Raw genomic sequence first — 14,754 nt, 5'->3', positions numbered from 1 at the left:
ACAAAATGTATCTTAGTTGTTTAAAGTAAGCAGCTGCATGTGTTTCATGAATTAGGCCTACAACGTTCAAGCTAGTCACAACAATTACGTGTTTCTTTCAGGTGGTGTGGGCTGATAGTTACAAAGTTGGCTGTGCTGCTCACTTTTGCCCAAAGGTTCACCCATCAGGGTCGAATGCTATCATTTTTGTATGTGACTATGGACCGCCGTAAGTTAAAAATTGTAACAACAATTTTAGTACAATGTATTGTTTGTGAGCAAGACCTTTAACATGCGACAATTGTAAGTGAAATGACATTCTACTGCTCATCTCAGTCACTAAAACTATTGGACTCATTTACAAGCCCCTTGTGCTGCTGGTGCATCGCTGGTGCGTCACATTTTTTGATAAACCAGCGGGGCAAAACCATATCTGCAAAGTCACGAAAAACCACTCTGTGTGACTTTTCATGGCCTAGTAGATATGGAGTAAGGCAACTCAGTACAAGCCACTGTGTTGACTTACTCTGTGTCAAAGAGGCGTTCCATGGGCGTTGTGGTGAGTGTTCCCATGCAAAAACCATGGATTTTGATGCTGCCTCAGATTTACAATACCACGTAAACCTGGGCCTGTGCCAAAACCTTGCGCCTCCCTCGAGCAGGTTTAACAAGGAGACATTTTTAATTTCTCCTAATTTTTGACTCTTTCCATGTGTGCTCCATTCTGAAGCACACTTAGAAGGAGGAAAACACCTCCATTGATTATTTTTGTGCAGGAAGGGACACCTGCAAAAACAATACTTTCTACAACACTGACACTCTTGCACCATGATGCAAGGGTGCCTGCATAAGGCAGCCAATTGAGCGCCAGTGCAGTGGAAGAGAACAGGAAGGCACAATATCCCATAGATACTGTGCATTCCTGCCCTTTTCTTTTGAAACAGGGCAGCACCGCAATTTGACTTGCTGCGCTGCCTTGCATGAGAAAGTTGTAAAAGAGACTCAATATGTCCATCCACAATGATGGAGCTTATGTAGATATCAGTTTCCCCATGAGCAGCACCAATACATTTCAGAACCATTGCATGTTGCATTGTGAAACTATCAGTATTTGCAATGTTTACTGTAAATCAAGTAATTTTACTTTAAAACAATTAAATTAATTACATGTGCTTTACGGTGTTCGAGGTTGCACTTTTCAAAGCAGTCCACAATCTGTAACCTATGTTACAACTGGCTTAGGGCCCACATTGCACTTGGGGGTTATTACTTATTAGGTCACAGTCTAGGTGATTGAGTGGGTTTACCTCTGCAACCTATGGCCAGGGCTGGATTGGCCGTAGTGGGCACCGGGCATTTCCCCGTTGAGCCGCCTGGGTGAAGGCCGGTTTTCAACCTCTGAGGGGCGTTTTTCTTACCGGGGCCAGTTTTGCAGCATGACAGCAATATCGACTCCCAGGAACAAAAGCAGCTGCAGTGTTTTCTATATGCACCGCCTCTGACCCCCCCATCCCTCCTGCAGCCAGCCAAATTCAATTGCCAGGGCCGGTTTGCTTTCCCAGTCTGGCCCTGCCTATGGCTGCCCTACTGAGTACACCTTTTCAGCACTTAACCCTCAGGGAAGGGAGGCAAGCAGTCCAAGGCTTCCAAAGGGAGCTGGTGGGGAAACATCCTTTACCCCACAGTCTTTACAATGACAAGTCTTTAGAGCAAAGTCAGTACCCCGCATGTGACATTACCATGTGCTACTTTACCACGCAAGTCGTTACAACCATTTGTTATAAGGGGCACGTTGTTGGACTGGTGTTTGATTTTTGAGTCCAATGCCTCCCCCTACTGTTGCATAGACTGGAGTTGAAATAGTAATTTATACTATTCAAAAGTCCAGCACCCCCTAAAGCAAGTTTTTTAATGACTTGCATGCTAAAGTAACACATGGTAATGTCGCAGGCATGGTTCTGACTGCATTGTAAATGTTTGCAGGGTAAATGCTTGGGGGGTTCCGTCATACAACTGAGCTGGTGTTGTATTAGAGACTCAGGGGCACATGCTTCATTCTAAATACTGGTCGCAAAGGGGCAGATTTGCAGAATCCGCCCCTTTGCGACCGGTATTTTTGCATTTGGGATGCATCAACCCAATGCAAATTTGCAATTTAAGTAATCGCAAAATTTGCAATTACTTAAATTGCAAATGCATTTAGGGAATCGCAAATTGCGATTCCCTAAATGCAATGCATGATGCAATTTTAAATTGCGATTTCGCAATTAGGGATCGCAAATTACCATCAATTTAAAGTTGATGGTCATTTGCGAAACTTTGAAAATTGTACTAAAGTGTATTTTTCAAAGTTCCATGTTGCACACACGCATGCCCTTGGGGCATGTGTGTGCGCAACATGTGGTCACATGGTAATTTCAGGAGTGCATCAGGGTGTTCTTTTGGCCCCCTTGCACCCTTGAAATTGCATGTGCACTTTGCGAGTACCTATTTTGTACTCGCAAATTGCACATGCAATTCCCATTCATTCCTATGGGCCTATAGGCCCATAGGAATGAATGGGAAGCTATTCCTTAATTGCCTCAGAACTCAAAAGTGTGCACAGTAACACCAAATAATGGATAGTTCAGTCAATACTTTTACTTATGACAAAAAAGTATTTTATTACTACTATTTAATACTACATCAATAGATAATACAGAATGCTCATAACAGAAATCTTGATAGGTTCAAGCTTCCAAGCTTATGTCTGGTGCTGTGAGTAGCTTGTACGTTTTTTAGTGACCTGGAGGTATTTATTTCCCATATGTACCGGCTTTTCTAAAGTGGTTTCTGGCAATGTTTAATTCCCTATCTCAGAAGTGGCTTCAATCGTGAACCGCTGCTGTTCGAAGCATTCACTGGGCCGCCTCACTGAAAATTTGCCACCTCCTGGAGGTGCTTTGGGGACTACAGAAGTTTATGGTCAGGACAGTGAGAGGCCACTGGTCTCAGCTTTGCAAGACCAGAACACCCCTCGCCCGCCCAAATGAATCAGTCATCAGTGTTGTCATCAATGATGTCATTTGAGATGTCATCAGTGATGTCATGAATGTTGTCAATAAACATGTCATCAGTGATTAATCCTGTGTGGCCATAAGAAGTGCATGACAGGGACACAAGTTATGGTTAGTGTACAGGGCCAAAACGGGTGAATTTCAGTGCTTTCTGAATTTTGTTCTAACAAAACTGCACCCACTTTAACCCCTTTACTACTGGGCCTCTCCACTCTCCCCAGTGCTGCACCCTTTTTTGTCTATTGGGGAAATTTGTACTGAGGGCTCCATAACATTTGTCCACATTAGGTATCTATGTTAAATGTGCGTTCTTTTTTTCCAACATCCGGGGTTTCTAAAGGGTACCCTGTTTGTGGATTCCCCTGGAGGGGACCAAGAAAATAGGCTAAATATAGCAACATTTTGAGTTTTGGAAAAAATATGAAAAGCATGCTATGGATAAAAGTGTCTCTTCTTTCCACTACAAAAGGCATCAACAAACATTTTGCTGCGTCACCATCTTCCCAGCTTTCAGGAATATGGCGAGCTGAATGTTCCCATTTTTTTTGCTCTCAACCTACTTCCAGAAAAAAGTATGAAACCCATTGGTGATCCAGAAATGCTATACATTTGTGAAAAATAGACACAATTCCAAATTCAGCAATATGTGTAGATTCCTTAAGGTATCCCTAAAGAAAGTAACTGTTGAAATAAAGAACTATTGACAATGATTAAGGAAAAATGACCCTGTTGGTTGTGAGGATATATAGTGTTTGTGGATTCTCCGAGAATCCAAGGAACCTGAGCCAACAACTGAGCTGCACTATACAGTGTTTTTTAGGTCGAGCCTGTAGCTGCAGCATGCATGCGCTGCTCGCTCTACAGGGCATGGAGTAATGAAGTATGGAGTGGAAGCTCCGCCCACTCTCTGCCCATGTTTTTAATTGGCTCGTGTCATTGTCTTTGGCCAATGCTGCCTTCTGATTGATTATGAGACTTTTCAGTCCCTCCTTATGACGGCAATGTCATAATTTGTACCCTCCAATGGCTACTGGCCCTTTTACTTCGAGTGTTACATGGTACAGTATGTGTTATTTAGACTATGAGCACTACTTTGTCTGTGGCTTCTCGCTCCCTTCTCTCCCCTCCCCCACCTGCACTCCTGTTGTCTGTGCTCCCCCTCCCAGTGTCTGTGATGCAATGCAATAGGTCTTGCAAATGCTTGTTATCATTACTCTCATCCACCGAAACGAGCAGGCGTTGGAGTCGTTTAGAATGGTTTTAACTCCTTGCAAAAACTAAAAATTCCGAGACAATTACATTTGGCATAAAGACATCCACCCAAATGTAGTTGCCTCATATATATTTTGCTCCACTTTTGCATCCTTCGCTAAAACTAAAAACATCGATCCTGCGTTAAATATTTCATGGTTTAGCGCATCGCCAACATGAATCAACTTGATTTCACATCGCTAATTCTACTAAAGAAATAGCACAACATATTGTAATAGCGTGGAACTAGTGGAAGTGCGGTGTAGGAGCAGTAGCTGCGTGGATGGGGATATACCATGCCGTGGGCCGGCAGGGTGACCATGAGGTTAGCAGTGCAGTTCTGGCAGTGGTAGTCGGGTGCTGGGGTTGAAGTTCAGTAGAATGTCTGACGTGGGTGGTGATTCAGGATGGTGGGCATCCGTCAAATGAATCTGGAGGGTGTGGGTATTGTGCGGGGGCGACAGTAGTGTGTCTTTTGGAGCTAATAGTGTGGTGCTGGTGTGTGGCACTCAGTGTGGTGCTGACGTCTGGAGAATAAAGCTCGTAAGAGGTATTTTGCTTGGTAGTAGTAGTGTGTTGGAAGGAGTTGTGGAGCATTACTGGAAGAGTTAGTGTGGTGTGAGAGAATGTAGTATAAATGGCAGTAAGCAGAAGCACAGTGGCGATATTGTAGTGATGAAGCTCCACATTCTCGGGAGAGGATGTGACGTAACGGTTAGAGATGTTCACCACGAAGCTGAGGATCCGGGTTTGAGTCTCATCAACGACGCTCAACATCCTGTCATTCTGAGAAAATACTAATTGGTAACCAGGCAAGAAACCAAAGGTGCGGGTACTCAACTAAAGTATTGGGCAGTTTAGAGATACATGAATGAGTAGTGGTTGGTGCTCAAGGGAGAGTGGGGTGGGTTACTAATTCAAACTCATAAATCCCCATGATAGAAGGGATATAGCAAAAACAAAGGGTCTATCCCGAGCACTCAATAGGTTAATGTTTTTAGTCCAATATAGTTAAGAGAGTCTTTATGTGTTGTTTCAAGTTCCAATTCTTTATTCAGGTGTCCAGTATTCACAGGCAGTAATTCCAAGACACAGCTAGATGCAATGGGACGATCACAGAAAACAGCCAACACATGTTTTGTCTTGTGTGGTAACACACAAAAGACTTCTTCAGGGCTGATAAATTCGTCTGTTTAGTCAACTAATCAATCTGAGTAGACCTTCGTGAAAAAAGCATTTTTAAATCCTTCTAACTTCAGAAATAATCCTTGCAAGCGAGGAGAGTGAACTAAGTACGTGAGACTTAATTAAAATTTTCAAATCTTCCACTTACTATAATCACAATTTAGGACTTGCATGGTGCAGTACTAATTATATATCAAAACGCAAGTGGCACACGCATAGAAGTAAAGTTGTAGGTCGATCACGAGTTCATGACCTGTAAGGATTCTTTGTGTAGGATATCCCTTCGTTTGGCGTGAGAAGATGGGGGCTGGGAAGTAGTGGTAGCACTCTACTCGGTGTGCAATGACTGCTTGGCTGGCCCTCTTGTGCTGGCCAAACAGTTGCACACTTCACATGTTGCCCATACAGGCTGCATCACAGCCTGCCTGGAGAACATGCCCAGGCTCCCAGTCAGCATCTGAGCACAGAAACGTGATGCTGAGACGAATCACAACACTGCTAAGGCAGTGTTATGATTGGTTGACTAGGAGCCTCAGTGTGCTTCCTATTCAGGCCAGCAAGGGAGGACGATGGAGGAGAGGCGCGACGAGGAAGCGGAGGGAAGGTACATTTTTTATTTTATTATTTAATACCCACTTCCCCCGCATCCTCGCCGCCCTCCTGCCCCTGCCCGTGCCACCCAACATCCAATCCGTGCTGGCAGCCTCTGGTTTGGGAGTTTTTCATTATGAACTCCACTGGACCACAATGGCTTTACTGATTTCTGGGAATTTTGGTAGCAAACTTCTCAGCATAATAAATCCACACTGAAGCCAGTGTGGGATTTATTATAAAATGCACTCAGAGGGCACCTTAGAGATGCCCCCTAAAAAATAGCCCTCTTCTAGTCTCTGCCAGCTAGCAGCCACCATTCAGGTTTCTGACCTCCTGGGGTGGGAGCCTTTGTGGTCCCGGTGAGCCTCAAAGCTTCCACATGTGTTATGCTGATCTGGGCCGCTCCAACCAGGGGAGATTCTGCTGTCTGTCCTCGCCCCACTTTTTGGTAGCAGGACAGATGGGAAAATTAGTAAACATGGTAGAAGTGTCCACCTTGGCTTGGCACACCCCTGAGGTGGCCAGGAGCAGAGGTGAACCCCTCACCACAGAATTCTCCATCTTGGTTTGGAGAATTAGGCCCAATTAGAGTTATGGAATGTGCTCACTCCCCCACATGGGGTGAGCATGCCATGGGTGTAGTCACCCTAAGGTCAATAGCCCATTCGCTACTACCTCAAGACTCCTAAAATGGCCCTTAAATGTAGCGATTGGGGGCAGCCCTGAACCCAGGAATTCAGGATTGACGACCTACGAAGACTGGAACCTGAAGATGGTGCAGCTGTGAAGACTCCAAGCCCAACTGACTTGACAGTGTCCAGAGGGTGTATTGGTCCTGATTTGATTCTCCAGCAGTCCTGACCTCCGAACCATCGAGGGGTGTCACCTCCAAGGTCCAGGGTCGACACCTACGACCTCCCAGTAAGGAGAAAACCCAACATCAAAAGACATCTCTGCAGCCTCTGGCCTTATGTCCAGTCAACCATTTCCAAAGAGATCCAGATGCCCTCCTGCATTTGAAGATACTTACCTGGCTGATGATTTCCCTCGTCTGGCCCTTTGACTGATGCCTTTAGCCCAAAACGATTTTGAAGATCCTCATAGACGCTGTGAAAACACCCTGCACCCGGCTGCCCTGTGCCGCTGGTGGTGCGATACTGGTGCGGTCTTGGGTCCGCTTTGCTCTACCAAAACCCAATAAGATCTTCGCCGCAGCCTGATTGGCCTGTCTGTGAGCAACCTCAACACGTGGTGCCCCTAGCCTTGATGGCTAGCATTGGCCCCAGTGCCGAATTTGCACTCTGCACCCGGCCATCGCAGTGCCACTGAGGGTGCAGTTTCAGTGCAGAACCTAATTTTGCTGGACCCTGGTCCAGCACCCAAAAGCTCAGTACTGTAAACTGTTTTACTTACCGCAGTTGCTATCTACGTTTTTCCCTTAGGAACCCATGTTATGATTTTTGTCCAGAAAATGTTCTAAGTGTTCAACTGTTTCTTTAGGGAGAAAAGTAACTGTGTTTTAAACCTCAAAAAGTCTTACTTACCTTTGTATATTAGGATCAACGATGTGACATCTCAGTATTTCATTACTCTGTACATTTGCAACCTCTAGGTTAGTGCCAGCTTCTAGTTTTGGAGCTTGATCGGATAAAATTATAAGCTGGAGAAATATTTTTGGGGGAGTGGAAAAGGTTCTCTGAACTGTTAACATACATGTATTACTGGTGGCCATTTAGCTTGTTTAAAGGATTAAAATAACAGCCATTTTATGTCCTCAAAATGAGACTGATTTGAAAGGGTGCCAGCATGACTGTACACATTAACCAGAATAGCAGTTCCTCTCTCAAAAGCCTTTGGGAGAACTACCTATTCAGGCACCTACCTCTTTTCCCAGTGTCACATACCAGGTTATGAGCTAAGAACGTTCCTTGTTTTTCAGGTACTGATGGTTTGGAATCCATTAAAAGAAGCATTGGTGCAAATACTAAAATTCGATGTACAGCCTAGGAGGCCCTGAGATACAGATACCTGGTGATAGTCAGTTGCACCTAGTGTGAAACCACCTACGTCAACATCGCACAACATGCAACACGACCCAATGGTTCCTTACATACAGGGTCCACACGAGCTCCTTGGTAACTGCTAGACCATACCCAATCATCAGTCATATATGCATCCATAAGTGCCTAATGTGTCAATGTACAGTATCCACTGGAGTCCTCAGATAACCAGTACACCCCCTGCGTGTTCAGGGTGTCAGCTCTAACATTCTACTGGTTTGTTATTTACAACTGATAAACAGGCTGAGCGTGCCATGTCCACCTCTTTGAACATTTGTGCTCCAGTCGGGCTGTGTTCCCAGGGCTACTGTTACCCAGCAACAGGTTCAGTGCCAATGGCATGGAAATGTGTACAATCAGTGGCATCGTGAACCCCTCGCTTCAAAGCTTAAGCGGGATTCGCGTGGACAGATAATTATTTAAGGGCCATGTAAGAAAATTAGGCTTCATGTAGATGTCCCCCCACTTTTTGCCCCATTTGGACTACTAATTGCTATCTTTTAGGTCTTGCATAGGCAGCACATGCGCTGCCTCTCCAAGGCATCAAGTAATCAGTATTACTAGTGAAACTCCACCCATTGCATTTCTCTTTGTTTTGTCGCTTGCCATTGGTGAAATCTTGCATTGCTCTTCTTATTTCGCTCATTGTTGGCTAGTGGTTCGATTTGTCACTTCCGTTTTCTTTAGTTTCTGGAGGAAGCAGCATCGTCCAACTACAGTTAACTTACACTGTAGGCCAGTATCTTTTAATGTAGGGACTACTTCGTTATTTTTTTGCCATGGTGCCTGGTTCGCATCTACGTTTAATATGCACAGCCACTTTCCTACGTGTTGCACGGCCGCTTTGCACCCTCCACCACCACCCACCCCTTGCACCTTGCTTTCTTTGATGTGAGCTTTTCTTCCTGTACGCGTTCACCCATTGCCAGTATGGAGCGGTTTTCTATCTAAAATGGGCACAATGCTCTTTTAAGCAAAATATAGCTCCAGTTTTAATGTAAAAGCCCACCTCGCGTAGCTTTCCGCGACTTTCACCTAATTTTTTTAGACTTTCCAACCATTACTTTAACAGCTCCGACGGAATCCGTGTGTCGCAGCTGCTGGACAGCTGACAGGCTCCCGACCCCCTCTTGCCATGGAATCGAAGATGTCTAGTTGTGCCCACGTTGCCGGGTGCAGCTGGCATATGTGCATACCACATTGCGGGGGAGGGCATCGCAGGAAATGTCCTGCTCCGACAAGAATGTATGGAACTGTTCCAGAGAAATCTAGAATATGAACATATTGTTATGGCTACAGACTTGCAGCGTTTGTGGCCGACAAGCCATACGTTGTAATTTGAGAGGACACCAGTGCATATGGGCAACTGAGCATAGACCTAAATTGAACTAGGTTACGTCACTTTAAATTCAGCAGCCCAGAACAAATGGAATACATCTGTCCGGGCCGTCTGGTTGGTCTTGTGTCAGTTAAATAGTTCAGTGGACTAATACATGTGCTGCAGAAATGTGAGAGTAATGTAAATGTTAGAATCCACTCAAACCCTTCTGAGGTGTATATAAACCGGGTACCTATGAGCTGGGTTACAATCATGTGCTCTTATTTGTTATACGTATTTGTCTAGAGCACGGCTCACCAGGACTGGTGTCCACATGCGTAGCAATGAGATAAATGGGCTGGGATAGGTGAAGAGCTAGGTCTTCAGTTTCTTGTTGAATTCAAGAACTGAGGAGGTGGCATTGTTGTGCAGGGGCTGGTTGTGGTCCAGGATTGAGGAGCAAAGTAGGAGAAAACATGATTTTCAGCCAAGATAACTCTTCGGTATGAGCGATACTTCATAACTGCATAAAGATATGTTATTGTAAGGGGGTATTATTGTGAGGTTACAATTTTGCATACTACTCTTTTAATGTCACCCGAGACCTATTGTTAAGTAAAAAACCTCTATTGTGATGTCTGTGGGCGCATGTGTTATTTCAGAAAGGCCTCTTATGCTGTCAAGGAACAGTTTATGATATCAGACTCCTATATTTTAGTAAGCTAAAAATAGGTGGATAGAAATTCTTGATTTTGACGAACCACAAAAAAATGCTCAGGGTACACCTTATTGCATTTTATGTTTTTTTTTTTTTTGCAACAGTGCCTATACAGTTGGGGGGGACCAATCATATGGAAATCAGTTATGGCCCACTCCGAAAGAACCAGTTGAGCCAGAACTGCTAGCGCACAGGGGCGTAGCTAGAGTTTCTGGCGCCCGGGGCTATCCATCAGATTGTCGCCCATGATAGGTACTTGGCGGAGGGGGGATTGCTGAGGAAGTTTGTGGCACGAAGTGCAGCTTTCGAACTAGGTGAGACTGCTGCAGTGCAGTACTTAATCAGCTGGACTGTCTGCCCAGTGTGTTGGAACCCTGCCCACTTACAGCAGATCTACACCTGCTTAATGCACTCTAACCCCCTTGCCTTCATCAAGAGTAATCCCAGCCATCTGAATTCCATTATAGTTCCATTTGTAGCCACAAGAACCAGTGTGCCCTGCCCAGTCCATTGTAGGCCACAATACCCTCAACAGTACAAGCCTCGCCATGACCTGTCTCATCTAGGGGCCCTTCCCCAAAATGATCCAGTCAGCCGTGCCTTGTGCATGCAAGCATTATATCCATGCAGCCATGTCAGTTCAAGCCATTCTGATCCCAGTTACAGCAACAAGAACCAGCTGATAGAACTGCTACTTGGCTTTTTTTGTCTGCCTGACTAGTATTTTAGCGTCCCTGCACAAAAACCACCCAAAGCTGGCAGTTTCTCCTGTTATCAGTGCCCATTTAAAACAGGAAACATACGAGTAAAGCAGTTTGAAATGTGTTGCAGAGCTGCTTTGATTGTCTGTGACAGATAAAGTAGTAAAAGGCAGAAAAGCAGCATTTAAAATGAATACGGACTATTTGTATAAGATCCTGTTTATCAAGTCTTGGGTTTTGCAGAATCTTCAAAAATGGAGAAAGTGATTAATTAATCAGTGGGAAAGGGGGTGGTCGTACTGGCCTATTATTAGCCACTGGTCCTTATCCAGTTCACAGCACAACTCCCCTGTAGTGCCGCCTCAGTAACTCACTACCAGGATGAAAGCTAGGATGTCATCGGGCTGGTGCTCTTCTGTGCTGAATGTTGCACAGAGGGCCTCATGAATATCTATGCCATTCGGTTCTATCAGGGTCAACATTATTTGAGCGCCGCTGAAAATTATCCATTGCCAAGAAAGGTTTTCAAGCTACCGGAAATGCCAATATCTGAAACTTTATGAGACCTTTACAGGGCAAAACATTGCACAGATGCTGTTCGTGTATGGTTGCATGCATGTGGTCATGTCCCCTACTGGCTATTCCTACCGGCTATTCCAACCAATGAGCTGTTCCTATCTATTGCCTACATCACGTGGCACTATGTTTATCTGTTAATACGTCATTCACGAAACAACGCTCAGCGCAAACACGAGGACCATGATCTGAAAAGTCCTTTCTATGCGGGAAATGCTTTACAACATGACCTATATTACCATCTGCCACAACACACACCTTCCCTGGCAAACAAAGACTGTATGAGTTTATGAGAGTGAAAAAATTAAAAGAAGGGTGGCCTAGACAGGACCACTGGAAGTATGCGGCGGAGAGAACGAAATTTGTCATCAGTTTACGAAATTATGCAGCAAGAAAAGAAATTATATGGTATAATGCGGCACATTGTGTGATAGTATTATCTCATAATGTTGTAATTTTTACGCGTTAACACTATGTAGTCAAAGGTTTCACCTTGCCTGTACCAGTCTGACACTGAAATACAGCACAAGCAAAAGAAAGGTGTGACTAGTAAACATTTGCCAAGGGTTCTCCACTGCACATCAACGCGTGTCGATATGTTTTTCGTAGCTTACATCCATTTGAGCTAGAAACAAAAAAGGACATACAAGTGGGGGATGCAGGATGTGACATAACGGTCAGCGCAAACACGAGGACCATGATCTGAAAAGTCCCTTCTATGCGGGAAATGCTTTACAACACGACCGGCTATATTACCATCTGCAACAACACACACCTTCACTGGCAACCATGGAGGAGGCAGGATAGGGCCATTGTAGTGTCCTGCCAGGACACAGTCTAGTTGTTCCGAAGTGTAACCCTAAACTGAACACCCATCCACCACAGACGTCACTGGGTCAGGTGACTCTGTTAATAAAAGAGGCCGAGCGCACGTGCTCGTGGCAAGAATTACCATCCCCAAACTGGTGTCTCGTGTCACACTTATTTCCATCATGCGGGCCTAGGGCCCCATATTTACAGCCATGACGAGGTTCATTCCAGCAAATTAAACAGATCAGGTGAATGTAGTATTTTCAAGGCAGGCCTACACCAAAAAAGACGTTTCAGTGGTGTCACTTTAAAGTTTTTATTCTTCCCCAGTGCTATGTTCAATTGTAGGGCACTAACGTCTTCATGGTGCTCTCAGACAGGCCCAATCATGCCTGTATTCACCGATGTCTGATGCCAGGGGTAACATGAGTTTTTATTGCGCAGACAGCAGCGTGCCACCACCAGGACTCCTCCACTCGAGTCCCCCGCTGCTTCTCGTGACCTGCCTACCACCTTACCTCACTTTCTCCAGGATGTGGTGAGGCACGACGCACGAGGTCACCCACAACCAATTCCGGGGCCCCCAAAGGTGCTACCTACTGCTGCCAGCAGCACCCACGGATGAGGGCAGCCCCCCCCGACCCCTGAGAGTGAGTCATAGTGGTGTCTGAAAGCCGCACGGAGCCGCGGGCAGGAAATGAAATCTAAAATTGTAGCAGTCTGACTCCAGAGCTGAGCAAACTGTTAAAGATCTTTAACCATTACCTTACTGAGCCATCTACTGCTGGCAAGTCTGTGGGAAGCAACAGAGCCGGCGCACAGATGAAGAGGCACAAGCTGCGCGCACTGGCATCGATGCGTGCCAGTTTCAGACTGTCATTAAAAATGCGTGACACGGCATTTCAGTGTGGTGATGCGGAGCACCACACTGAAATGCCGTAGTCACAACTGATGCATACTTGGAAGGCCTGCACCAGTGCCGTGCCGCGAAGCTGCCGCCCGTAAACTTGTCCTGCCTGGGGCGGACCGCCCCCCTCCCTTCACCCCCCTTAGCTACGCTGGTGCTAGCGCGGGAAACATCATTAACAACAAAGGCATTACTACGCGTAACATTTACTACGGGGCACTTACCACGTAAACGGCTTTTCCACCCGTATGACTTCAATGATCGTCTTTACCATGCAATAATCATTCTGGTCGAGAAAAAAAAAGCGTAGGATTATAAAAGGGGGGTTGGGGGGTCTGCCCCCCCATAAAAAAACGAACCTGCCGTGCCGAAGAAATCAGCGTCTTTAGAGAGGAAGCTGGAATAAACTTCCGCTTCCTCTTTACGACGTACGAGCGACGTGGTAAAGGCGATGCAGGGAAAACGAATTCCGTTGTAGCGCATGCGTGGAAAAGGCATGCGTTGCAACGGAATACGTAGTAACGACATACAACCGCTAGTGAATAGTAATCTGAGAGCTATTGGCATTACCCACGTCAGTGTCTTTTAGCCATGTTGAATAGCAGCATGGTTACTGTTCACCATATTTGAAAGTCATGGAAAGCAATCCTCGTCACCACTAAGCTGTGCCATGTTAAGAGTTTCCCCTTCTTCCACACGTGTGTTGTAACCGATAAAAATGCACGCATAAGCGGAAAGCGTTCTCTTTGAAGTCAGCAAAACATATACAGGCTCACACAGACACTAGCGCACACACTCACAGGGCTAAGGGGAGCACTTAACCTGCTCTCAGTGCCCCCCTGATGGTCTTTCCCAGCCTGTGACCTTGCGTCACAGGAGGGGCCCAGGACCAGGCGCCATCAGTGTGCAGGAGGTAATCACCAGATTTGCTCTGTGGGTTTGTGTGCGTTGCCGGTTGCACACATCTGTGTGTAATTTGAAGGTTAGAAGTTTGGCTCTCCCAGCAGGGTCATCATAGACTTTCATCCTTCCAAGGTCAACTCAATGAGTACTGTTGAATCGGGTCTTTTGTAGCAACTGCTATCAGAGAGAGGTGCTTATGGAGCGAATTGAGATGTGAACCTCAAATTTCTTTTGACAAGAAAAACCTAAATTAGTCCCTATATGTTAAGTGCGTTTGTATAGCAGAATTTTTCCATTTGTATGGCTCATAACACTTAACACTGTAACAAGTGAGCATGAACTAATTTATTAGGTAATGATGGTTTAAATGCAGGGCCACTGGAATTCTGCTGCTCTGTGGCTGCGGTCTTTTCTGTGTCATTATCGAGCTTCGTGCCACACATCTATCATCTTCCTCGTAATTTGCAAATGTAAACAAAAAAATGGTTCACACTTAAACAGATCTAAAGTCACTAAAACACTGCCACCCGAGTTGTCTATGTCGTATAATTCCAGGGAAATTAAGTGATTTGCACTCAGTCTGTTTCCACAGTTACCATGTTGACAGCTCTGGCCATTATGCAACATTCTCTCACCAAACCTGCAGTATTGCAAGCAGGACTAGCCTCTGTCATTTGTGTTTAATATGGGAAAAAT

The 14,754-nt window shown here is 45.4% G+C and overlaps 1 pseudogene; it reads right to left on the bottom strand.

Moving 5' to 3' along the window:
* Window positions 1-311: 311 nt before the first annotated feature.
* LOC147751529 (uncharacterized) overlaps window positions 312-14,754 on the bottom strand; it is a 32,011-nt pseudogene continuing 17,568 nt past the window's right edge.

Source organism: Lissotriton vulgaris, chromosome 1_1 (assembly GCF_964263255.1).
Source record: "Lissotriton vulgaris chromosome 1_1, aLisVul1.2, whole genome shotgun sequence".
NCBI lineage: Eukaryota > Metazoa > Chordata > Amphibia > Caudata > Salamandridae > Lissotriton > Lissotriton vulgaris.
Note: the sequence above shows the minus strand (reverse complement) of the source record. Positions and strands in the feature narration are given on the sequence as shown.